The 25,716-nt window shown below is 37.5% G+C and overlaps 1 protein-coding gene across 8 annotated transcripts in view; it reads left to right on the top strand.

Annotated features, from left to right (window-relative positions):
- The window catches only part of Cip4 (formin-binding protein 1-like Cip4), a 384,908-nt gene that overhangs the window by 4,276 nt on the left and 354,916 nt on the right, over positions 1-25,716 (top strand). The window lies entirely within an intron of this gene.

Here is a 25,716-nt window from a genome sequence, read left to right as displayed (position 1 = left end):
GAGAGAGAGAGAGAGAGAGAGAGAGAGAGAGAGAGAGAGAGAGAGACTGTCATCAGGATGCCAGGAAGATAAAAAAAAAAAACACAATCAGTGAATGGAAGACGAAGATTGACATTCCACTTAAAGGTTGGCTGCACTTGAACTACATCTGGTCCAGCATCTCTTTAGAAGATCAGCTGGTAAAGAGCTTGAATAGATGAAGGTAAATCCAGTGGTAAATGAAGTTTTTCTCGACTCCGTTTTGATGTTTCAGTTAATCTTTGAGTGAGAGTTGGTTGTGGGTGGTGGCCACAGGGTATACTCCTCCCCTCCCTATGTCAGGTAGGCTATAGCTGTTTATCATGGCACTGCTGGGATTTAGGTTTTACCAGAGTCTTGGGTTTTGCCCGACAAAGAGGCTATGTCACTGCTTTTTGACAGGCTAGGTCGTGAAAGGAATGAAGAGGCACGTTCGATATCCCACTAAGTCGTACGGTCGACTAAGATAAGCACCGTTGGTGGGTTGATCGGTACTTGGATGGTGACCTTCAAGAAGCATCAAACGCTATCGGCAAGTAAGTTCTAACAACATTTAGGAAAAGGAGGGAAAAAGGAGAGCAGGGAATTAGGATAATTATAAAATAACTGATAAGTGTATGTGCCCCGAACAGGGTTCGAACCTTGCTCCTAGTGGGCGAGGTTGGTAACACACCCAACCTTTGCAATGCGAATTATTACAGAATTCTTGTACCAATATGTTACCGTGATAATGGGGGTCGATACAATTTGGGACATTGGTTGTTACCATGTTGGGTTGTGAGTGTTGCATCCATAATAGATGTGCGAGGTGGGTTATGAGTCGTGTACCCAGTATGGAATGCAGGCTGCTGATATGGTGTTGGTTTAGTTATATGTTATAGGCTAAGCTATATGATACCTCGACGGCGATAACATACTTTTATGGTTTCTTTGTTGACATAACAGGGTGCTTTGTTTGTTGATGTTTGTCATAATTTCTGGTTACGCTTCATACAGATTTTAGTACTTACATATTAACCAGTTTCATTTGTCAGCATTCCGTGTAGGCTATTTCTTGGACTTACATCCTTTTATATCCTTTTAAAGTTAGCTTTTGTAGTGAACATTAGAGATTTTATTTTAAGCGATGCAGCATAATATATACTTTGTCTTTGGATAATACATTGACTTGCTGGTGCTGTTGATAAATTTAGATGCTAATGCAACATGGTGCTTCGAATGTTAATTAAAGTACTGGCTCTCCCGTGTTCATACAGCGCGCAAGTCTATTCGTTTAAAACTTCTTGCATCGAGGCTCCTCAAGAGGGATCTTGTTTTATATCCACCGAGAACTTTTATAGACCCGTGTTGTGTATTTCATGCCTGGTATGGATTATCGATACTTTTAAGTCATCTTCTTGGTGTTTCAACAGCAGGTTATCGGGTTTTGGGGGATTATTGCAGATTGGACCAAAGTAATCGATCCTTCGAGGGCGAGTTGATTGATCTAAATGCTGGTTTGGTTTTCGATTCTAAAATAGGCTACCTTACAGGAATTTGATGCTGTGCGTGATTGTGAATTTTCGATAATTCGTATGGACTTTGTTCGCATTTGTGTTAAGGAAAATATTAGTGCCATTTATTTAAAATCTTAATTATTTTATATTTTGGTTGTTTTTTTTTTTTAGCTCTTTTTGTTGGTTATAACTGGCTTCTAATCTTAGAACTTCATTTCTTGGTCAAAACCAGTTTTGTTGTGACGGGTGCAGAGTTTAAGCTTATGAACACGCAGGGTATCTAAGTGGTTAGTTGACATCATTTTCAGATTGTAAAGTGACAGACTATGTCATATGGTTGGTATGTCAATGATTTCTTATTTACCAATTATTTTATTATTATTATTCGTTATTACGCATACTGTGTCAATTTCTACCAGTTAGCCTACAGTGTTCAGTATGCCCCAGTGTTTTTTCTTTTGCTTATGAACATTGAATCCTTTGTGTTTTTGTATTGTGATAAAGTACACCCATTATGAGTAATAACAGAAAAAATAATAGAGATACTTTGGCTGTCATTGTAGAGTTGTCAGTTTACAATTTTATCTCAGACGACTTGGAGACTAGTCCGCGGACCCAGGCCTCCTGTGAAACCGGTTGGAAACAATACTACCTGCCTATAGAGCTTATTCTACCTGTAGGCCTGAGTCTGTCCGTTTGGCTGTCTTTGCCATTGATCAATAAACCCCACCCTGCTGTGAAGCTGTGTTATTATTGATTGGACTCTCTTGATTGACTCTCTCTCTCTCTCTCTCTCTCTCTCTCTCTCTCTCTCTCTCTCAGTAGGCTAACGGATATAAATAACATGACAGCATATTGCTGATTTTATGGTAACATATATATATATATATATATATATATATATATATATATATATATATATATATATATATATACATACTGTATATATGTGTGCGCGCGTGTGTGTATGTGTATAGGTATATTAACTATGCTACGATTTGATTGTAATAAAAACGCACGTGAATAAACATTTATCATTTATGATATACATCATAAATGTGATCACTTTTCATGTAGCCTAACTGACAAACTTGTAACGTTTTGAAGCTTTTGAAGACTTTGTGCAGCAGACTGTATTTCTCCCAAGGCATCCATTGAGAAATATTCCATCTGGGATTTGTGAATGAATTCGTTCGTGTGGTGTTTCCTGAGTCATGTGGGTTTGGTGGGTGACCCTGTTCTCTCTCTCTCTCTATCGTTCGTTTTCACACTGTAATATATTCAGTTATGTAAATAAGTGGAAGAGCCCCAATTAACGGCCTCATTGTAGTCTAACTGTATTTAATTATCGTGAATGTTTCTGTGCCATTTTTCTTATTATTGTGAGATATGGTTATCAAATATGGTTTGTTCTCCATATGACTCTTGTGTACCGTTTGATTTGTATTGAGGTACGTATATATGCAATTTATGATATATAGCCTATATATAACTGAGGGATATCTGTATGTCATCTGGCAATATACGAGCTTTCTTGTAAACTTACTTTTATATTTTCGTCAGTCTGCTAGTGTGTCCAGTCCTTTCTCACATTGCCCACCTGTTCAGTACTAGGCTACTTAGGCTATGCCACATAGAGCCAATACATGGAGGGTTCATCTCAACAGCTTTAACTTTTGTTTTCTTTCATCCACATTCATCATCCTCGCTTCATATTCATAAAGGAGGAAGCGCTCAACATTCCTTACATTCTACTTGTCCACCTTGACGTCCATAGACACTCAGAGTCCCATTCCTAACTTGTCACTCACCATGCTACCTTCCTTGCTTCACGTAATGTGACTCGCCTCTCCTCGCATCCAACCATCGTCCGTTATATTTACACTCAAATGCATATACGAGTCAACTGCTTCCGTTTTTTCACCATCTACAGTACATATATAATGAGCAGTTTGATTTAGAAATAATAAAATCCTTTAGAATTTATGGAGATGTGCTTTCGGTGTGTAGGCCTAAGTCTTGTATAAGTTTAACTTCTTTTCTTGTAAGCTCATAATGAATGTGGTCCAGACTCCAGGTCTCACGTTATCTTGAGTTTACTTTTTTCTTTTCTGGCAGTCAGCGTGTTGGCTGTCACTCCGTCACGAAATCTGACAAGCAGGCCTAGGCCTTTCCTTTATTGGGTGATAAAGAGAGTAGTTTGTGCCCTGGTTTCGCCACAGTCCTGATGCGTTATTGGCCTTACGTTGTGGTCGTGTTGTCTTTGAGATTAAAGTGTGAACATTTCCCCGAATTTTGAATGAAAAACGTGAACTTTGCAGTACCGGTAATTATTTTACTTATGTGTGTATGTATAGGTATTTGTATGTATAGACCTATGTCTTATTAAAGGCCATCTTTTATTTAGTTAAAGGAAGTTTCTTGGTGAATATGGTTACAGGGTTATGGAGATTTTTTACTATCATGTTTTTATTACATGTAGGCTATAACTACCTAATCAGGACAAGTTAATTGCATATGTAATATATAGTTAATGATTGGAAGTTTTTATTAATATGTTTTTGTGGTTTGGAATGAATGTTTTATGAAAATATAAGAAACTATTTTAAAGCCAGAATATCCCTCCCATTTTGCGAGAGTGAATTGGTCGGTATCATTTTCTTCTTTAACTCGTAACTTGAAACAGCAAGATCATGATATAAAGTTCCAAATTTCACGTAGCCTATACCACTGCCTCCCCCCCCCCTCCGCCCACATTAACCTGTCACAAGACATTTTCCCATTAGGCCTAGTTAATCACAAGTTATTTCAAACAGAATCAAAACAATAAATGTGAACAAAATTGATAGCATCGCTCACCCGTCACATACAGTAGGCTGTGTCCGTTTCCTATCGTCAAGAGAAGACTCATTTGAAAATGACCGTTGTCCTGACAGGAGACCCAACCAGCCATCCCGAGTAACACCTGGCTGTTGGCTTCATTGGGAAGTCGATCTCTCTCTCTCTCTCTCTCTCTCTCTCTCTCTCTCTCTCTCTCTCTCTCTCAAAATAATATACTGTATATCGCGAACGGTCAGATGCGCGTGCTATATAGACTATACTGTATATATATATATATATATATATATATATATATATATATATATATATATATATATATATATATATATATATATATATATATATAATTATTAGATTTTCAGCATGTATACAGGTGAAAAAGAAATATTCTCTCTGTGTGTGTGTGTGTGTGTGTGTGTGTGTGTGTGTGTGTGTGTGCATATTTTGTATAGGCTGTCCAAAATTGTTCAGGTACTAGTAGGTCTGGGTATGTAATACATGTATCCTAGTTTAGTTACCTAGATATTAGACGCTGCATTTGCATTATTCTGTCGTAAACGTTGAAGTCGTGTTTTCACACAGAACCGAGAAGTAAATAGATTGTTGGCGAATATGACCTAGTAATGGTTTGGGTGTGTACAGCATGTCGTCTTTCGATTGTTGATTGGTTCGTGAGGCAAAGCAGATGTATATTTAATTTGTTGACGAGTTTCAAGTGAGAAATCCGGTCATTAGCCTATGTTTCATTAAGTGACACTTTATATTCTGCTGTAGTATCGATATTGTTGACATGTTTTTAATAAAATATTCTCTCTCTCTCTCTCTCTCTCTCTCTCTCTCTCTCTCTCTCTCTCTCTCTCTCTCTCTCTCTAACAGTTGAACTTTTAAATAAAAATTAAACAACTAGATTTAGATATCGTTTTTTTATGACTACAACTCTTCAAACAGATGAATATTTATTTGTTTTAAGAGTTTATCGACATGTTTTGCAGACTACGGGAGGCTAATTAGGAGTTAGTGCCATTTAGAGCAAAATTGATTGAAGTTATATAGAAAAGAATAAGTATTGTCTTTAAATTAAATGCAACTAACAGAATTCTAGTAGGCTAATTTGTTTAGCTTACAAGTTGAACGAAGTGAGAGTGTGAGGATTGGAATGAGTTTCCGTGGAAAGCTCATCATAACGACACAGGACAGACTGGTTGTTGAGACCTTGTGAGCGGGGTTTGGCTACGTTGGGGGTGCGTTGGGGAGGGGGGAGTATTTGGTGTTGGCGCAGAAGCTTGCATGGTATTACGTTTCCTGGAGTCCATTGTGCAAATCCAGCAACTAGCCCTGAGCACCACTGTCTATCTGTCTGTCTGTCTCCCACTCCACCACTCTCTCTCTCTCTCTCTCTCTCTCTCTCTCTCTCTCTCTACTGCCTCTTCCACGTTTTCGTTCTTAGCCCCTCGCTTATTCCAAGCTCTCTCTCTCTCTCTCTCTCTCTCTCTCTCTCTCTCTCTCTCTCTCTCTCTCTCTCTCTCTCTCTACTACCTCTTCCTTTCACATTGTCATCGTCAACTTCGCGAATATTTCTATTGTTGTCCGTTCCTATCCCCACTCGCTTTTCCTTTGTGTTCCTTTTTTCCAATTTTTTTTTATTTGCGTTTCTCTTTGCCCCTTTAAAAGTTGTCCCCAACCCTCCTCGGGCTTCACGGCCAGCGATTGAATTTACACCTTCTTTAGGGAGTCTAGACCATATTTTAGGGATTTTACGTTCTCTGTTAGGGGGATTGTGAATAATTCATGATTTTCTTGTGACTGATGAGTCAAAGCTGATCTTGCATTTTGGGTCTTTTTGCAAACCCGTGGCTTGATGTTCTTGCAAATTTCTTTCTCTGTACTCTTAGCTATTCTGATTTTCATTTTCGTGTTTTCCAACTCCAAGTGTACTTCATTCTAAAAATAAGACGTTGACGTTTCTGTTTTGTAACTTTTAAACATTCGATTTGACATTTTATTGATGTAGGTTATGTGACCATTTAATTTTATTGCTTAGAAACCTGGCCCTTCCAAATTTAAACTTAGTGACACCAAAGATTAGAATTTTTTCACCCAAACTCAACTGTCTGATGGACACCCGTGCGGAGTAGGTTTTCAGCGTATAAACAAAAAGACCAGAAGAGCAAACGAGGAGAGGAAGTGTGTGACAGTGGATGTGGGAGTGTGGAGAGGAAGGGAAGGGGTAGGGGGTAGAGGAGGAGATGGAGGAGGAAGGTAGTGCCAGCCTCTCTCTTGCAGGTGGATGGCACTCAGAATTGGCAGATGTTGTGGGTGGACTTAGAAAAGGTTAATTGGTTGTTTTGTTGTTGGAAAGGTTCCATCTCCATTAAAAGGATTAATTTTTCTCCTTTGTTTTTGTTTATTTTACGGTAACGGTGCAGTTGCCGAGAGAGAGAGGGAGATAGATTTCAGCAGGAGATCGATTTGTTTAGCTTTACCTTTCTTTTCTATGACGTATCGTAAACAAACTATATTACAATAAGAAGAGGAAATGACGTTTATTCATCACTTTTAGTAGTGGTAATGTCGTGTAAGCCGTCATCCCTCTTAATTTTAAAACGTCAAAGCCATTAGGCTTATGTCAACGAATGTACTGAGCTCAAAGGCTTATGGTTGACAACGCTATATCGCCATATGTAAGAATGACGTCTTGTTTATGTGATTTAATTAGGCCTTCGTTTAGGCTATATATTTTTTGTTGGTCTAGAGAATCGAGAAGTTCACGATAGGCCTATTTCCCCTTGGGCCTACTAAAGCAGGGAATTGGAGCGTTGCTGTCGAGTCATCTGTCAGTCATGTGCACCTTCTGGCCTCGTCTTTTCGGCCTCATCGTGATGTGGGATTGGTTTCGTCTATGGTCAGTTTTATAGGTTGTGTAACAATTTTATTTTGTGAAAGGTTTACTGTGCAGTGTCCAACGAAGTGGGACGGAGATTAGTTCGTGCATTCACTTACGGGACCTCAAGATAGCTCATAAGTTATGGATGGATTTCAGCATTTTAAAAAGGGGAGGGTTTTGCGTAAAAGAATTGATGAGATTGATCCTGATCCCAATACGAGTTCAGGATCTTTGCTATTATTATTATTATTATTATTATTATTATTATTATTATTATTATTATTATTATTATTATGGTCCTGGTAAAAGTTTGAACTCCGTGAGTACTCTGAAGTCAACTGGTTCATACACAGTGCATTTTAATTAGGTTTATAGATGTATATTTTCTGATGTATAAATTTTTTTCATGGCTGCTATTTGGCTGTATCAGTGACTGATTTATGAATCTTAAGGATTTATGATTAATATATCTAATCTATGGTAGGTCTGTAGAAAATCTGTTCCCGATGGTAATCTTGCATATTGTTGTATTGTAAGTGTACTTATTTTTCTTTAGAGTGTCCTCAGTGTTCTTCCATTTTAATAGTTTCGTCTTGTGGCTAGTCCGCTTGTTTCCCACAATCCGCTTGTTTCCCACAATTTTAAGTCTAACTCTGTCTCCTCAATTCCGAAAAGTCTTTGCATATTTTTCCTTATTCTAAAAAGGACATCCTCTATTCTGAAGAGTACCCGTATATATTTTTCCTCAATTTTTGAATGTTGCTTTATATTCACCTCTCTTCACATTCATAGCTTACATTTATTCCTTGTTCTCACATCTCATGTTTTTTCTTTATTCTGAGCAATTTCTTCATGAGGCTCTTCACATTATTTCATTATTATTTTTTTTTTCTTCACAAGAACGCATATTTTCCATTTTTGGGATTTCTCATACAATATTCTTCTCAGGGATCTTCTTAGCATCTTATGTTCGTAGTTTGTATACTTATGAGTATGTAATTATCACTTGTTTAATCTGAAGGACAAGCAGTAAAGGGGATTCCCTGAAAAAAAAAAGCGGTTACTGTTTATTAGTCTACCGTATATTGATTACTTAACGTTATGGGAATGACGATGCCCTATCGGAATTGTAATGCTGTATAGGGATTACAGTTTGTTTTAAAGATTATTGTGCGTTATTAGTATATATATTACTGTCACAGGAATGAATGAACATTAGATAAATTACCTCGCGTTACAGTCAGCGCAGTGAGCCACGCATTATTGCGAGTTAGAGGGGTTACAGTTCATTACAAGTGTTCATTTGTGTTAGGGAATTGGTTTGTTTAGATTAAGCTGACTTTATCGCTATCATCGGTCCTTTCTCAATGGTAGCCCGAAACTGTGATAAGGTGTGAAGGGGATAATAAGCCTGGTGTTGATCTCTCCCCAACTCTAAGCAGGATTAGAGGGTAGAGTGGACTTGGCAGACGGTTCATCCAAGCTCATACAAAACAGCGTTTGGCGCAAGCAACAGGTTCAGTGCGAAACCTTATGACCGAAAAGTGATTTAATCTCCGCATGGCACTTCTCTTTACCCTTCTCATGTCTCTGCTATCCTTCCCCCCACCCCCACCCCCACCCCCGCCCCCACCCTCACCCCCCCATTTTACCCCGCCCTACCCTTTGAGAATCTTGCGGTTTGAAACTGAAGTGTTTTGCTGCTATTAGGTAGAGGTTAGATTGAGATTTTCAAGTAGTAGTTTTTGTTATTGTTTTTGGAAAATCTTGCGTAATGTTGAAGATTACATTTAGTTCCTAATACGCACATTTCGCTGTTAATAGGACTGGTCAATTGAGGTTAAGGGGATTTAAATTTGTTTTATTTGTTGGTGTGTTATTGAACTCTCTCAGCAAAAATTCTGTTTAGAATCACTCTCTCTCTCTCTCCACACACACACATATACTTATATATATATATATATTTTTATATATATATATATATATATATATATATATTTTCCTTATATATATATATATATATATATATATATATATATATATATATATATATATATATATATATAATTTCCTTGGCATGGGAGGAGTTTGGTTAGCCTATTAATAATCAATCATGATTCAACTTTTTCCCCTTTTATTTTTCAAGAGAAGGGTCTTCGGTCATACACACTAAACAAAATCCGCCATGGAAAAAAGGTAGTCGTGTGTTGTATGTTATAATAAGCCCGTCATCTCATCAATGTCCCACGCCAATTTATGCTGGAGGGTTTTTATGGTGCCGTGGCGACCTAGATGACCTGCTTCCCGGACGCCTTCGTTGAAGGTTAGTCCCCGATGATGGTCATTATGATGGGTTGAGTCATCACGGGGCCTCTAGAGCCACACGCACTCACACACGCAAAAAAAAAGAGAAAATGTTTGCGTGCGTTTGGTTTTGTGTTGGCGCTCTGGCTAAGCTAAACCCACGGGACCAGGCGGGCATAGGTGTAGGTGGCATGTCGATGCGAGCTAGGTCATTATTATTATTATTATTATTATTATTATTATTATTATTATTATTATTATTATTATTATTATTATTATTATTAAAAATACTCTAGTAGCATGGGTCTTGAAATGGAGAAACAGATCCACTGTTACGAATGGGTACATAGGCCTATATGTACCCATACATAACTGTGGATTTGTTTCTCCATTATTATTATTATTATTATTATTATTATTATTATTATTATTATTATTCAGGTGTGTGATTTAGGTGGACTATTTGTTAACGTTTTGATAATTATTAGATACATCTTGCATCTTATTGTATCATGAACGACCAAATCTTTTATTTTCTTATTACATGCGTTACCAGAAATAGTAGTTTACAGATATTATGATGCGTGAAATTTCCATATAATGAAATACTGTGTGTATCTACACAAGTTTTTGTGTGCGTAACAGCTATAGTATTCAGGCAATAAACTGTGCCTACAGATTTCTCGTCCAGCCCCGGAGCCAGTCTGTTTCACCACTGGCTTCTGTACAGGCCTAAGTAGGCTTAATGAAGGTAGCTCTGTCTGAGATTCTAGATTTTACAGGCAGATATAATGAGCTTCTTGATGTTACAGGCAGATAGAATAAGCTTCTTGATGTTGCAGGCAGATAGAATGAGGTTCTAGATGTTCCAGGCAGATATAATGAGCTTGTAGATGTTACAGGCAGATATAATGAGCTTGATGTTAGAGGCAGAAATGAGCTTCTAGATGTTACAGGCAGATATAATGAGCTTCTAGATGTTACAGGCAGATATAATGAGCTTGTAGATGTTACAGGCAGATATAATGAGCTTCTAGATGTTACAGTCAGATATAATGAGCTTCTTGATGTTACAGGCAGATATAATGAGCTTCTTGATGTTACAGGCAGATAGAATAAGCTTCTTGATGTTGCTGGCAGATATAATGAGCTTCTAGATGTTACAGGCAGATATAATGAGCTTCTAGATGTTACAGGCAGATATAATGAGGGTCTTGATGTTACAGGCAGATACAATGAGCTTCTTGATGTTACAGGCAGATAGAATAAGCTTCTTTATGTTGCAGGCAGATAGAATGAGCTTCTAGATGTTCCAGGCAGATATAATGAGCTTGTAGATGTTACAGGCAGATATAATGAGCTTGATGTTACAGGCAGATATAATGAGCTTCCAGATGTTACAGGCAGATATGAGATTCTAGATGCTACAGGCAGATATAATGAGGTTCTAGATGTTACAGGCAGATATAATGAGGTTCTAGATTTTACAGGCAGATATAGGCTAATGAGCTTCTAGATGTTACAGGCAGATATAATGAGCTAGATGTTACAGGTAGACATAATGAGCTTCCAGATGTTACAGGCAGATATAATGAGCTTCCAGATGTTACAGACAGATATAGTGAGGTTCTAGATGTTACAGGCAGCTATAATGAGCTTCTAGATGTTACAGGCAGACATAATGAGCTTCCAGGTGTTACAGGCAGATATAATGAGCTTCTAGATGTTACAGGCAGATATAATGAGCTTCTAGATGTTAGGCAGATATAATGAGCTTCTAGATGTTACAGGCAGATATAATGAGCTTCTAGATGTTACAGGCAGATATAATTTGCAGATGTTACAGGCAGATATAATGAGCTTCCAGATGTTATAGGCAGATATAATGAGCTTCTAGATATTACAGGCAGATATAGCCTAATGAGCTTTTAGATGTTACAGGCAGATGTAATGAACTTCTAGATGTTACAGGCAGATATAATGAGCTTGTAGATGTTACAGGCAGATATAGTGAGCTTGTAGATGTTACAGGCAGATATAATGAGCTTCTAGATGTTACGGGCAGATATAATGAGCTTCCAGATGTTATAGGCAGATAAAATGAGCTTTTAACTATTACAGGCAGATATAATGAGCTTCCAGATGTTATAGGCAGATATAATGAGCTTCCAGATGTTACAGGCAGATATAATGAACTTCCAGAAGTTACAGGAAGATATAATAACCTTCTGGGTGTTACAGGCAGATATAATGAACTTCTAGATGCTGCTGGCAGATACAATGGTGAAGAAATCCACAATGATGCAAGCTTAAATATATTTTCAAAATATATATAAAACGGGTGCTTTCGGGAACCTCCTGATCAGTTGATGAGGTGATTGATAAGGAGAAACGAGCAGGTTCCCGAGAGCTTTTGTTTTATAAATATTTTTAATATACCGGTACATTTACGCATGCGTCATTGCGGATTTCTTCACCACTGTAGTGACTCATGCTATTGAGTGGCGGAGAATGTTATGTTGTTGTTTGTCTGGAGCCACCCATTTTACTGGAAAGAGCTTGATTTTGACAACAGCAGCAGCAATACTACTACTACTACTACTACTACTACTACTACTACTACTACTATAATAATAATAATAATAATAATAATAATAATAATAATGGTTGTTTGGAAGTCTGTGGGAATGAGGATGTTGCCGAGATTGAAGATTCGGGTTTAACAAAGAATGAATGACATACCAGATGAATGAGGTGACCCCGACGGGAAGAGCCTGGCTGATGTCTGTGCAGCGTTTGTTGTTGTTGTTGTTGTTGTTGGTATTATATAGGCCTTATGCCTGCACGGTCTCGTGCTCTGCATGAGCAAAGCGTGGTGGTCTGTTCTTAACTGGGAAAAAATAAAAATTCTTTAATCGCTGTTGGTTAGCTGAACTCGAATTTCAATTTTGTTAATGATTTTATACTATTGAAGTTGTTTTGGTTGTGGTCTATCAGTTGATTCAGTTTTGTCTACCAATTCGTAATTTATGTGTAGTGTAGGCCTACTGATAAAAAAATATTTATGGAGTTCAAGTAGCCTACAATGACAGTGTTGTCTCACCTCCCAAAAATAATGTACGGTAATACATGTACATAGAGAATTAATATTTTATGGAAAGGATTTTGTCATATCAAATGAACACATTTGCCGTAGCCTATATTCATGATTGTGTGTGTATATATATATATATATATATATATATATATATATATATATATATATATATATATATATATATATAATGTGTGAATATATAATGTATGAAATCCTCTCAATCCTCTCAGGGAAGCTAATAATAATAATAATAATAATAATAATAATAATAATAATAATAATAACACATGAGATGGATTCAGGCATACCCGATGGTAATTCAAGTCACGTTGTAAAGTTTTCTGGCCAGTTGGCTTTCTGCACTGCCTCGTCTCTTTCCTTCTCTTTCAAAAGTGACGTGTTCTCCCGTATCCCTGCCTAGATGTCTTGGTTAGTCATTAGATCCGGGGGACATACTTTTGGTCAAGTTTAGGGAGGTGCCCTGCTGTGTTAATCTGTTGGAGGATGCCTTTGGGCCTAGGCCTGTGGACTGTGGCCTGTTTGGCACCCACTTCTTTTTTTTTTTTTGGTTTTTATGCCACGCTAATGGCACTGTCAGTGATCGAGTGCTGAGTTTAAGTCAGATTTATGAGATATTTCTTCCGTGTTGGTGAACATTGAGGAAAAGGTGGGTAACGTTTATTGGTTTGTAAACGTCCGCCTGAAGCAGTTAGCTGCACATTGATGCCTCCAAGAGCTAAGGTACTTATGGGTTTTATATGAGAACAAGGTGATGAGAAGGGTATTATTATTATTATTATTATTATTATTATTATTATTATTATTATTATTATTAGAAAAAGCACGTTAAACGAAGAAGCAGAAGATTATTATTATAAAGTAGGTTAAAAGTGCGTCCAGACTGCAGTAAAACATGTCATAAACACTTCGGCAACACACCACAAACAAGAAATAATACAAGTCAACGACTTATTGGCAGTCCTAGCCAATTTGTCATAAGATCATCCAGAACTATTTGTCAAGGATTCTTTCTGCCAACCTATATGTGATACGTATGTTCTAAGTTTCCGACTTGTTTATAGCATGTTTTACCAGAGTAGCTGAGCCACATTTCTGACAGTGTTTGCTCTTGAACGAGATGTGAAAATGGCAACAAAGCAAAGTAGTAGGAGCTGGATAGCTAAGTGGTTGAACTAGGTGGGAAGGGATCAGAATTAACGGATGAAGAGTAAATTACTGAAGGTAATGCAGCTGTGGCCGAAGGGACACTCTAAAGAACCTTTATAGTATGGTCTACAAAGGACCCACTACAGTAGGCTACGCAAGGCATGTAGAGGGACAGTAGGTGGCACATCCGTAGGGCATACTTCGTAAGAAAGCGACGTACACATGTCTCTTTGGAGTATGTATATCGCTTTGTTATTTAAGCAGGAAAACAGTTTTAGGTTTCTTTTAATTTAGGCAGGAATGTTGGTTTCATGTTTTCTTTTGATTAAAGTAGGCTCATTGTGTATTTTCGTTTGTTTTTGAAGGAGGAACGACCGTTCGCTTTCTTTTCATTTATGTACGAATATTCTATGTTTTCTTTTGATTTAAGCAGGGATTTTGTTTGTCTTTTTTTCATGTAAAGAGGCATGCTGTGTTGTTATGTGTGGAGAAGGGATGTTAACTTCTCGATTTATTTTGACTTAGGGTAAGCAGAAATCTCATATTTTCCTGGTGATTTAAGCTGTGATATTGTGTATTTTCTTTTTATTTAAACAAGAAAGCAGTATTCTTTGTTTGGATTTGCTTAGACTTGAATGCGAGGATTATTTATGCTTGTGCTCTTGATTTCAGCAGAAATTTTCGTTTCTTTTTAATATAGCCTAAGCGCTGAAAAATATTTGCTTTCGGTACAATTTCAGTGTGTTATTTTGAATTTACCCATAGATAATTATTATGGCAGTGTTTGCTATTCCCAGTTAGCTGTAAGTAGAACTGCAGTGCATTGTTTCTGAGTTAGAAAGGGCAATTAGCCAAATATTCTAATCACTGTCCACGATGATGAATTTGTATTCATGATCAGCAATAATGTTTAGTTTATGTTCGTAGTTAAGCTTCAGCGGTTATTATAGCCTCGTAATCATCTGCATTATTCACGTTTCATTTGTTTTGTTTCGAGATGTAAACAATATCGAAAATGTCGTGAGGAATTATTTTCATATAGTTTGTTTACGTTGCTGTAATGCTACTTTGAAGAGCCATTCCTCTTTATTTTTTTTTCAGGCGTACCTGGCATTTACGTATTTATTTAGTTATTTGTTTGTTTATAATTTTTCATTTGTTGTTTAATAACAATCGGCTATATTTCTTGTATCTGGGTCGTTTTTATTCTTTTATTTTCACGTGTGAACATTTTAATCTGTAGAAGGATGCTGAGTAAGATGCGTAATGTTCTAATTGACTTGTTTAATTTGTTTTCATAATAATAATAATAATAATAATAATAATAATAATAATAATAATAATGGTTAGGGAGGAAGGATTTCAGCGCCCTAGAAGCGCGAGATTTATTACATGATAAAAGTTAATGACGAAGTGTGTTTAGGGATGTTCGACGTGCTGTTGGTGAGCTTTCTCTGTAGGTGTGTGAAGCACCAAGTGTTTTGGAAGTTTTCTGCCCAGGAGATTCGTCCACGATTCAGCCATTTAAGTGCAAATGTGAAAGTGATATTTTTTTTTGGGGGGGGAGGAAGCTACCCCATGCTAGGGGAAACTGCTTAATGTGTAAAGTAATTATTATAATAATAATAACAACTGATTTTCATTATTGAAGAAACGATACAAAGAACTCCGGCATGGCCCTTTCTGATTGGCAAAGATCAAGCTTATTTTCGTTGATGAAATGCGCCATTTATTAATTCTTCTGCGTAGGTGTGGCCGTAATTGATACCTTGTAAATTGCGAATACACCCTTTGAAGTTTTTATTTTCGTGTGAGTTGCCAAATAGTACAAGTTCCATGACTCTCTCTCTCTCTCTCTCTCTCTCTCTCTCTCTCTCTCTCTCTCTCTCTCTCTCTCTCTCTCTCTCTCTCACATACAGGCGCAGTAGCCGTTTCCTCTCTCTCTCTTTCACACACACACAGGCGCAGTAGTCATTTCATATTTCTCTCTCTCTCTCTCTCTCTCTCTCTCTCTCACACACACACACACACACACACACTCTCACACACACACACACACACACACACACACATACAGGCGCAGTAGCCGTTTCATCTCTCTCTCTCTCTCTCTCTCTTTCTCACAATATCGTTTTATATCTCAAACAAACACACACACACACACACACACACACACATAATCGCATCTCTCTCTCTTACACACACATACACACACACACACACATAGGCGCAATAGTTTCATATGCAATGCCTAGAGGTGTTACACAGTAAGCCTTATCGTTTTTTGTTCTCCAGGCCTAGAGCTCTACCTACCTCGCAGTGTTTTGTCTTCGCAAGCCTAATCTTTGTTCCGTTCCGTTTGAGATTTCTCAGTGCTGTTTAGGAGTCGGAATAGATTGAGTCAAGCTGACGCAGGGTAATTAAACCGCTGAGTTCACTATTTAACACCCAATTAAAAGTCATCCGTTGTTATTGTGCTCCGGCATTGCATTGCCGTGTGTCATTCGTAGATGGTTACGTTTGTGATGGAATAGACTGCAGTTACGTGGTTTAATTGTGAAAGCATAGAATGCAGTTGTGTATTGTGTATGTGTGTGTGTGTGTGTGTTTCTTTGATTATAAATTATAAATCGTTTTTCGTTGTATCAGCGGTTGTTTCAGACTTTTTTGGTTGTAGTTCTGTTGCTGTGAATTCATTGTAGGGGTTACTTCCATCTGCACCTCAGGCGGTGCAACTGTAGGCGTTGCATTAGGGCGTCTGCAGAGTCCCTTCGGTCCCTACTTACATCCATTTTTTAGCCTTTTACTGTACCTCCATTCCAGCTAGCATTCTTCCATCTTCCTGTCCAGCATCTCTGACTATTACTTCATAATGCAACTGTGGAGTTTTATCCCAGTTTTACCTTTAGATCCTCATACTTCATCTTATTTATTTTCTGGATCTCTTCATCTTGCTGTCCAACTGCATCAGCTGCCCTTTTTCACTGACTTGAGCGCTGAATGGCTGAAATTGCCCCGATGCATGGCTTCATAGCCTAAATTTCATGATTCATTCAATTACTGTTGTGAATTCCATCGTACTTTACACACCACTCATTTTTTCAGAATCTAAATTTCTGTCCTTGAAGTCATATATTGTTTCCTTTCTTTCTTCTACTCTTCCTTTTTTCAAGGGGCAGTTATTTCCCACGATTTTTCCTAAGTCTATTTTTAATTTTTATTATTTTTTTTTTTGGGGGGGGATATGTGTAATATTATGTAGGATGTTGACGATTGTATAAGTAAAGAATTAATAATAAAGATACGTCTCTCTCATAATTCATATCGGCAAAAATGTATTTCTAGCTTCGTTGGTATTGGTAGCCATAACGCCAGATTACAATAGCAAGCCAATCAATCAAAATTTCACCCTTTCCTTTCGTCATCAGTATAAATTCTCAAACTCTTCTTGAGCCATGTTTTAGCAAGCAACATTCCTGCCCATATCAGCCATTTCCACGATCTCGCCTCTGCTGATTTGCGAGATATATGCTGATACAGCATGCACGGCTTCAGCATCTTCCCTTGTGGGCTGATTGTGGGAAGAAGAAGAAAGGTGAAGGAACGATGCCACTCCACATTTTCCTTGCCCACGCCCACGCCCACGCCCACACCTACTTATAGTCGGAGTGCTGTATGCTTAACGGACGGAAAGGTTAAGTAGCTTCTTTTAAGTAAAGGTTACGGTAAAGTTTAAGGAGTGTGGTAATATTAAGCATATTAGGTTTCCTCTGTGGGGTGTGCTGTTTCAGAGGTCTTTGATTGGTTAACGTAACATTTCTTGTGATTTTTCATTTATGAATTTTTTGATAGGAAAAACTAAATCAAGCGCCGGAACTAATTTCAGACGAACGAGGCCTGGGCAGGAATACTCCTGTCACAGCGGAATGACGAATTTAATTAGATGATTAAGTCACAAGAGAAATGAATAAATTATTCAGAGACGCTCTGCTAATAAGGGGTTAATTACAGTCTAATTTTTTTTTATTCAGCTCATGGAGAATACGAACGAGTACGCTCTGTTGTGAAAGTGTCATTGTGTGCTTAAGCGCATCTGGGGGTGTGTTAGTGTATCTGTTTGTGTGTGCCTGCTAGTCCGTTTATGGAAGTATATGCGTAGGTGTATCGTTGTGTGTTTGTGTGTATGTTTCGTTGTACGTGTCAGTATCCGCGATCGCGCAGAAAATTCGGCGATTCTGGGAACGAAAGAGCAAGTCGAGGTTGCAGTTGTAAGCATGCAGCATCGGCAGCGCCATCACTAACATCTATTTAACAAGATAATGATGCTAGCGTGTTTGAAGATAACCCCCTCACCTCCTACCCTCCCTCCTAACACCCCTGTCACCAACCACCAGTCCTCCCTTCTCTCGATGCAAGTTCCTCTTCCCAGCTCCTCTATATATATATCTTCTCTCTCTCTCTCCCCTTTTCATTTTCTCTCTCTCTCTCTCTCTCTCTCTCTCTCTCTCTCTCTCTCTCTCTCTCTGCAAGTTCCTCTTCCCAGCTCCTCAATATACTATTATCTCTCTCTCTCTCTCTCTCTCTCTCTCTCTCTCTCTCTCTCTCTCTCTCTCTCTCTCTCTCTCTCTCTCTCATTCCGCCATTCCCCAAACCTTTCAACCCGTCTTCCACGCCACGGCATCACTTGCAAAGACCCGTAATTTATCATTTCGATGTGTTATCAGTCATAAAATTATTTCTGGTGGGGACATGTTCCGCCGGCCGCTGCCAATTCAGTTCCATCAAGCAGTTTTTTGTTATTTGGGCTCTTGCGTTCGTTTTGTAGATCGTAGCAGTATTTCTCTCCTTTTATCTCTCTCTCTCTTTCATTTAACTTTCTTTAATTTTTTTGTATTCGAAAATTTCTAATGGCTGCCTTAGCCTACATAGGAAACTTGAAACAAGGGGTTGTGACTCTCTGAAATTTTGGTTACCTCTTTTATTTTTACCACAGAATTTCTGTATTGTTCAGCCCGGCTCTATGCTGTATTCTAGTATCCTATCTGTATAGTTTCATTATTCATTATTATTATTATTATTATTATTATTATTATTATTATTATTATTACAATAAAGGTCTAAAATTAAAATAAAAACCTAGCTTTTAAAATTTTTTTACATATTATTAAAAATTATTTTATTATTTATTATTATTATTATTATTATTATTATTATTATTATTATTATTATTCAGATGAACCCTATTTTTATGGAACAAGCCCACCAAAGGGTCCTCTAACTTGAAATCTAAGCTTCCAAAGAATATGGTGTACATTAAGAAGAAGAGGAAAACCGTATCACAGTTGAAACTTCAGTACTCCCATGGATGCTTAATGATGCTGTACATCCGCTCTTCCTTAAGCGTCTCGCAATTGACTGGAGTATCTGTGCCGCTATTTGTGACTGCATTTAGTATCCTTACACAGGCTGGTGACCATGTTGCAAACTATGTTCTAAAACCTTGGGCTATCCCGCAGTCTCTGTACGATGGACTTTCCTAGAGCTGGGTGTAAGTTCCTTTCCATGTTGATACATTCAAGCACATTTTGCCTTGTAAACCCATTTTTTGCTATACATGTGTATATTTATTTTTTTGTAATTTATACATATACATGTATAAATTAGTATTTATTAACCACAATGCCCAATTAACTTTTTGATTTCTTCTCATTTTGGAAACTCTTGTCACTACATTTCCAAATTGCGAAGAAATAGAAAAGTTAAGGGGGCATTGTGGTTAACATATGTATGTATCTGGTAAAAAATGACCAGTAGGTTGGACATATACAGTATATATATGTATATACTGTGTATATATATATATATATATATTATATATATGTATATATATATATTATATATATATATATATATATATATATATATATATATATATATATATATATATATATATATATATATTTATATGCACATATAGATATAGCTTCATTTATGCTATTAATTATATTAATCGTATATTTAAGCTCGTTAATTGTCATTTATTACATTTAAGTTCCGCTCCCGTTTTAGCTCTCTCTCTGGGAAGGAGTACAAGACAAGTGGCCTTGGAGCGTACACATAATAATAATAATAATAATAATAATAATAATAATAATAATAATAATAATAATAATAATAATAATAATCCCTTGTATACATCCCACACTTCATTCATAGTAAGAGTAATAGTTCAAGAAAACGAATATAGTTTTGAGCACTTGGAACCGTCCACCCTTTTCGTTATGGGATCATCCGGCATTAAAGATCCCGGAGAGCGAAAAGCGGCCAGCCGGGAGTGACCTTGCGAAAATGCTCCTCTTCGTCAGCTGAAGGATGCGACATAAGCAGCACATTGCAATGGTGGCCGAGAGCTAGAGGAAGCGGGGGCGGGGATGGGGAGGGGGGAAGGGGGCGGCGGTTGTGGAGTTGGGTCCTAAAGCTGTTTGTCTACTCCTGTTCATACTGAAAGCACGTGCAAGGTACTTAAATTGTGAATGCTTGCAAGTCTCTCTCTCTCTCTCTCTCTCTCTCTCTCTCTCTCTCTCTCTCTTGGTGCGTGGTTGCTAGGCTTGGGCCTTGCTGCGTTGATGTTCAAGGCGTTTGACTTTCTGGTGGTCATCCATCCAAGAACTGACCACACACAACGTTGGTAGACTTCGCTGGCCAAGCGCCCTCTCTTAAACATACACAGTAATATATATATATATATATATATATATATATATATATATATATATATATATATATATATATATATATATGATTATACGTGTGTACGTGCTCAAACTTACTATTACTTTACATCCGTCCATCAACCCACGATGTTCTTACGTGCACAAACGGAACCCACTCTTGCACACGGGATATGACCCCGGGGGAAGTCAGCCGTCTTGGTTTACATCACACCCCGTGACGGCATTTCGATAAACCACTTTGATTGATGGATAGCAGCAGAGCTGCCGCCGCTGACCTTACAAGCTGCTAGACGCTGTACATTGCTTGATTCTTTGCTTCCTGTGCGTGTAGAACCCCTGGCTTGGCCTTAATGTCGTTCAATAATGCGTGCGCTTGGAGATTTTCTGCGAGGCGAGATGTGGGGTTCTGCAGCAAAAATCTCTCTCTCTCTCTCTCTCTCTCTCTCTCTCTCTCTCTCTCTCTCTCTCTCTCTGGTCACCAAGTAATTTGGGAAGATCCCGTAGGGGTTAGTGCCGTCAGTGCACCTCACGCGGTGCACTGTAGGTATTGCTTAAGGTTCTTTGCAGCAACCCTAGCTGCAACCTCTTTCATTCTTTTTTTACTGTACCTCCATTCATATTCTCTTTCTTTTATCTTTCTCCCCACTCTCTCCTAACAGTTGTTTCATAGTGTGGCTGCGAGATTTTCCTCCTGTTACATATTCCAAACCTTTCTACTCTCAATTTCCCTTTCAGCGCTAAATGACCTCATAGGTGCCAGCGCTTGCTCATTGGCCTAAATTTTATATTCCCATTCCTATTCCTAATTTGGTAAGGGATTAGTAGCCATATGTCCATCTTCACACAAGTTACCACCCGGGAGTCGTCTAGTAGTAATTAAATAACTCATTAATTAAGTCAGGTGAGGTACAGTGGGACTTAACGGGATGAAAATAATGCGTGCCTATAACATAGGTTTACTCCGTAGGGTGTAAGTGCCGTCAGTGCACCTTAGTTGGTGCACTGTAGGCATTACCAAAGGCTTTTTGCAGAGTTCCTTCGTCCCCCTAGGTGCACGCACGTTTTAGCTTTTCTCTTTAACTCCATCCCACTTCCTTTCTTCAGTCTTGCTGTCCAACCACTCCAACTCTTTTTTTTTTTTTTCACTGTCATAAGCACTGAATGGCTGGTAGTTCCCAAGTGCTTGCCCTTGTGATAAATTTCTAAAAACCAATCAGTCATGCCTAGGGTTATTCAGATATATTCTTGGCGTGTGTTTGTAAGTGCCAGATCTTGTTTCCTCTCTTGCATATTTATCCATCTGTAGGTTTCCAGGGATCGATATCGAGTTTAGTCATGCATCATGCAATGCTTAAGAGAGAGTACCCAAAGCTTAAGCTGAGGCGGTATCAGTTACTCTACATATGCTCAAGAGTAAGTTGAGAGCGAACCTCTTGCAGTCTTAAATAACCTCGGCGAACTAGGTCTCTCTCTCTCTCTCTCTCTCTCTCTCTCTCTCTCTCTCTCTCTCTCTCTATGTGTGTGTGTGTGTGTGTGTGTGTGTGTGTGTGTGTGTGTGTAACTGAATAGATAGTTAATGAGAATGTATTCAGTAATTTCATTTTTCCCCTTTTTTGTATTTCATCTTCGCCCTGCCATGAGCTAGCACATCGTGATCAAATTCTTGCTTTAAACTTTGCGCAGAGAGAGAGAGAGAGAGAGAGAGAGAGAGAGAGAGAGAGAGAGAGAGAGAGAGAGAGAGAGACTAGCTCAATAAATGTAATGACGTGACAAAATGCTTTAAAGGCCAAATCTGTCTTAGCCAGTGTAAAGAGAGTAATGAAATGGTATTAAAAATGTGTGAAGATTTTCGTACTTTTTTGGGTGATGAAATAGGAACTTGCAGAGTTCAAGAAACGGAAGACAGGAGCGGTGAATGTAAAAATATAGATATTGCTGTTAGGATTAATGTTTCATTTTGACATTGGACACGCCGCGCTTTTAGTTTGTTCATAATTTTTGTAAGTAGCGTTTAGTACTTAACATACAGTTTCGTTGGACTGTATCGAACGTGTTGCATGCTCTTAATATAGTGTATAATCAAACCCACTTCAGAATTTTGTAATACTGTTTGGAATTGGAAAAAAATTAGTGATATTGTTTTGAACTGGAAAAACAGAAATGCGAAGTTGACAAAATGAATCAGTCGTTAATCTTAAATTGAATGATAAGTAAATATAAATAGTCATTGCAAATAGAAAATATACTGATATTTTGGTCACTGACTTTGGGAATCCGTTCCCTCCCTTCTGTGGTACGTGAGTATTACTGTTGATGCCTTCATTGAAATGCAAATATTTCTTTTTGAAAATAGTTCCTTTAAAACTTTTGTAATTGTGTAAAGTCATCGATTCTTTGATTTCGAAACCTGTTTTCCGTGCCGTGGCTACGTCTGGTATGATTTACCTTCTTGCGTCCTGGTTTTACCATTACCGGGTATGTGGACGACCTCCTCTGGTTTGTTGTTTGGGATCCAAGGTTATTTAACTTACTCATGGTTGTAGGGACGTTCTGTAGGTCACCCGTTAGTGATGTTAGTATTATATTTCTTTTTGCTACATATGTATAAAACTGTGAAAAAGAAAGTTGCATGTTGTAGTTATGTGTGAAATATAGGCTATATACCTTATATTAATTAAGTTTTGTGTCCACTACCGTTGGATATACAGCAATTAACTTTCAGATCTCTGGACTTTTCTGTGACATGAAGAGACTCGCCTAAGGAGGCAAGGTTTTTTTTTTTTCCTGTAGATTTATGAACCGAAGTTAAACAGTTTTTTCTTGTTTCTTAACGCAGTGTTGGCATATTATTTTGCAGTAAGGACCCATTTGTTACCTACCCTACTCAGAATCTGTCTGTGAAAGGCTTATCATAGTGTATCCTGTTAATTTTTCATGTAATGCTACTTTGCTACAAAGAGTGGCCTGAATCCACACTATAAATTACCAGCTCTTTTGTATTTCAGTTCTGCAGTTTTAAAATCTACCATGTACCCAGGGTGTTACAAATGTTGTCGATGGCAAAATAAATGCCCTCACTTTACTACTTCATGTTCAGGTCACGATTCACTTGTTACTGAAAACTTGATATCTTTGGAAATTCAATCCAGGTAATCCAAATTTGGTGGTTAGACTTTTGGCGTGAAGGTTCTAAAGCCTTTTGATTAAAGAAGTGATTCCACTATTATAGAAGTGATCACGGTCCTGTATACTTTGATGGCAGAATGAGATCGTTGTTTTTGTACAGTAAAAACTTAAGGATCTGTGAGTCATGATAGTACAGTTTTGTGGAGATTTTTGGGAACTAAGGGCCGTTTTGAGTAAAGGGAAATAGGTTAAATTGCAAACGCGATGTATATTTGGTTTTAAATAACTTGTTGGATGATATTCACAGTGGGAGGTTTTTATCTCTTGTTAGCTTAGCTTCGAATAGTTAATGATATTTTCAGTTCCTGATGATGAAAGCAACCAGTGTGGCTAACATACGTAGTCAACTTGCATCCTTATGTCGTAACGTTTAAAAGTTAATGGAATTTGTTTATATTCTCTTCGATATTGCATAACATCAACGGAATCATTTTCTTTATTAGAAAATTAATATATGTATTTGTACGTGTTCTGTACGTATGTACAGTACATACATTTCCACACGGATGTACAGATCGTACTTGTTTGCACATATGAGTATTTATGAACAGTTTACTGAGAAGTGCGAAATCCTATGTTACTCAACAATTGTACCTCGAGAATAGTTTTTATCATGACCTCATGCGAGATTGAATTCCAAACTTAACGACATGCATTCAGGGTGTTAAGTTGCTAACTATGCAAGGCATGCAAAAGCAAACACTCTCTCTCTCTCTCTCTCTCTCTCTCTCTCTCTCTCTCTCTCTCTCTCTCTCTCTCTCTCTCTCTCTCTCATGTCAAGGATGCAAGCAGGTGTGGCTGTGTGCGCCATTCAAGACTTCGTTTTAATAAGCTGATGGACATTGGTTTTAAGCATTTCTTCTTGTTTAGAAGTTTTAATTTTTACTTATAATATTCATAAGTGCAGTATTGTGATTATGAGAGAGAGAGAGAGAGAGAGAGAGAGAGAGAGAGAGAGAGAGAGAGAGAGAGAGTAATTCATTATCGTATGAAAGCCACTGATACGTTAGTAATTAGGCCTAACTCCGAGTTAAACAAAGAGAATGATAATTCCACCTCTCTCTCTCTCTCTCTCTCTCTCTCTCTCTCTCTCTCTCTCTCTCTCTCTCTTTGTGAACAGTTGCACTATGGGAAGAGATATTTATTATTGATGTTGCATGATTTAGAATGAGAGGCCGTTACTGCTTTCCATTTGACTCTTTTGTTGTCCCTGCTTACTATTTTAATTAGCAAATTCTTATTTTCTTTCTCTTCTTTTTTTTCTGTCTTGTCAGTTTATCATTTTTGTGTTTTGTTCTCTCTATCCCTCTTTCTCTCTCTAGCTGTCCCTTGAATATTCATGACAGGCTCTGTTTACGCTGTCATTTCTCAGAACATGACATTATTACAAATCACCTTCACATCTTGTTGTTTGATTGGTCTCACTCGTCTGTATAATATGGGAATTTTCACTGTAAAGTTTATTATGTCATGGTTATTTGTCATTTTATATGATGACGTGGCGTTGTCTCATGTTTCGTAATGCTTTCATATTTTCTTGCGCAGCTTTGATTTCAACTCTTTTAATATTTTACCCAGCATATGTGTAGCTTGTGCAGTTTTATTTCCATTTTGCTTTGTATTTGTGTTTTTGTTCAGTGGCTCGTAGTTTGATGTGCGTACGCAATTTCCAGTTGTGTGTTGTCGCTTTTTTTTTTTTTTATAAATGGGCGTTTTATATTTTAATGTTACATATCGAGTTCATATTTTATCATTATGAGGAGCATGTCTAGTTTAAAATGTTACAATTCATGCATTTTATTAAATATGTAATGTAAGCTTGCAATCACTAGAACACGTGATATATATATATATATATATATATATATATATATATATATATATATATATATATATATATATTTATATATATATATATATATATATATATATGTATATGTATATATATATATATATATATATATATATATATGTATATATATATATATA

The sequence above is a fragment of the Macrobrachium rosenbergii genome, chromosome 41, assembly GCF_040412425.1.
Source record: "Macrobrachium rosenbergii isolate ZJJX-2024 chromosome 41, ASM4041242v1, whole genome shotgun sequence".
NCBI classification, from domain to species: Eukaryota; Metazoa; Arthropoda; class Malacostraca; order Decapoda; family Palaemonidae; genus Macrobrachium; species Macrobrachium rosenbergii.
Note: the sequence above shows the minus strand (reverse complement) of the source record. Positions and strands in the feature narration are given on the sequence as shown.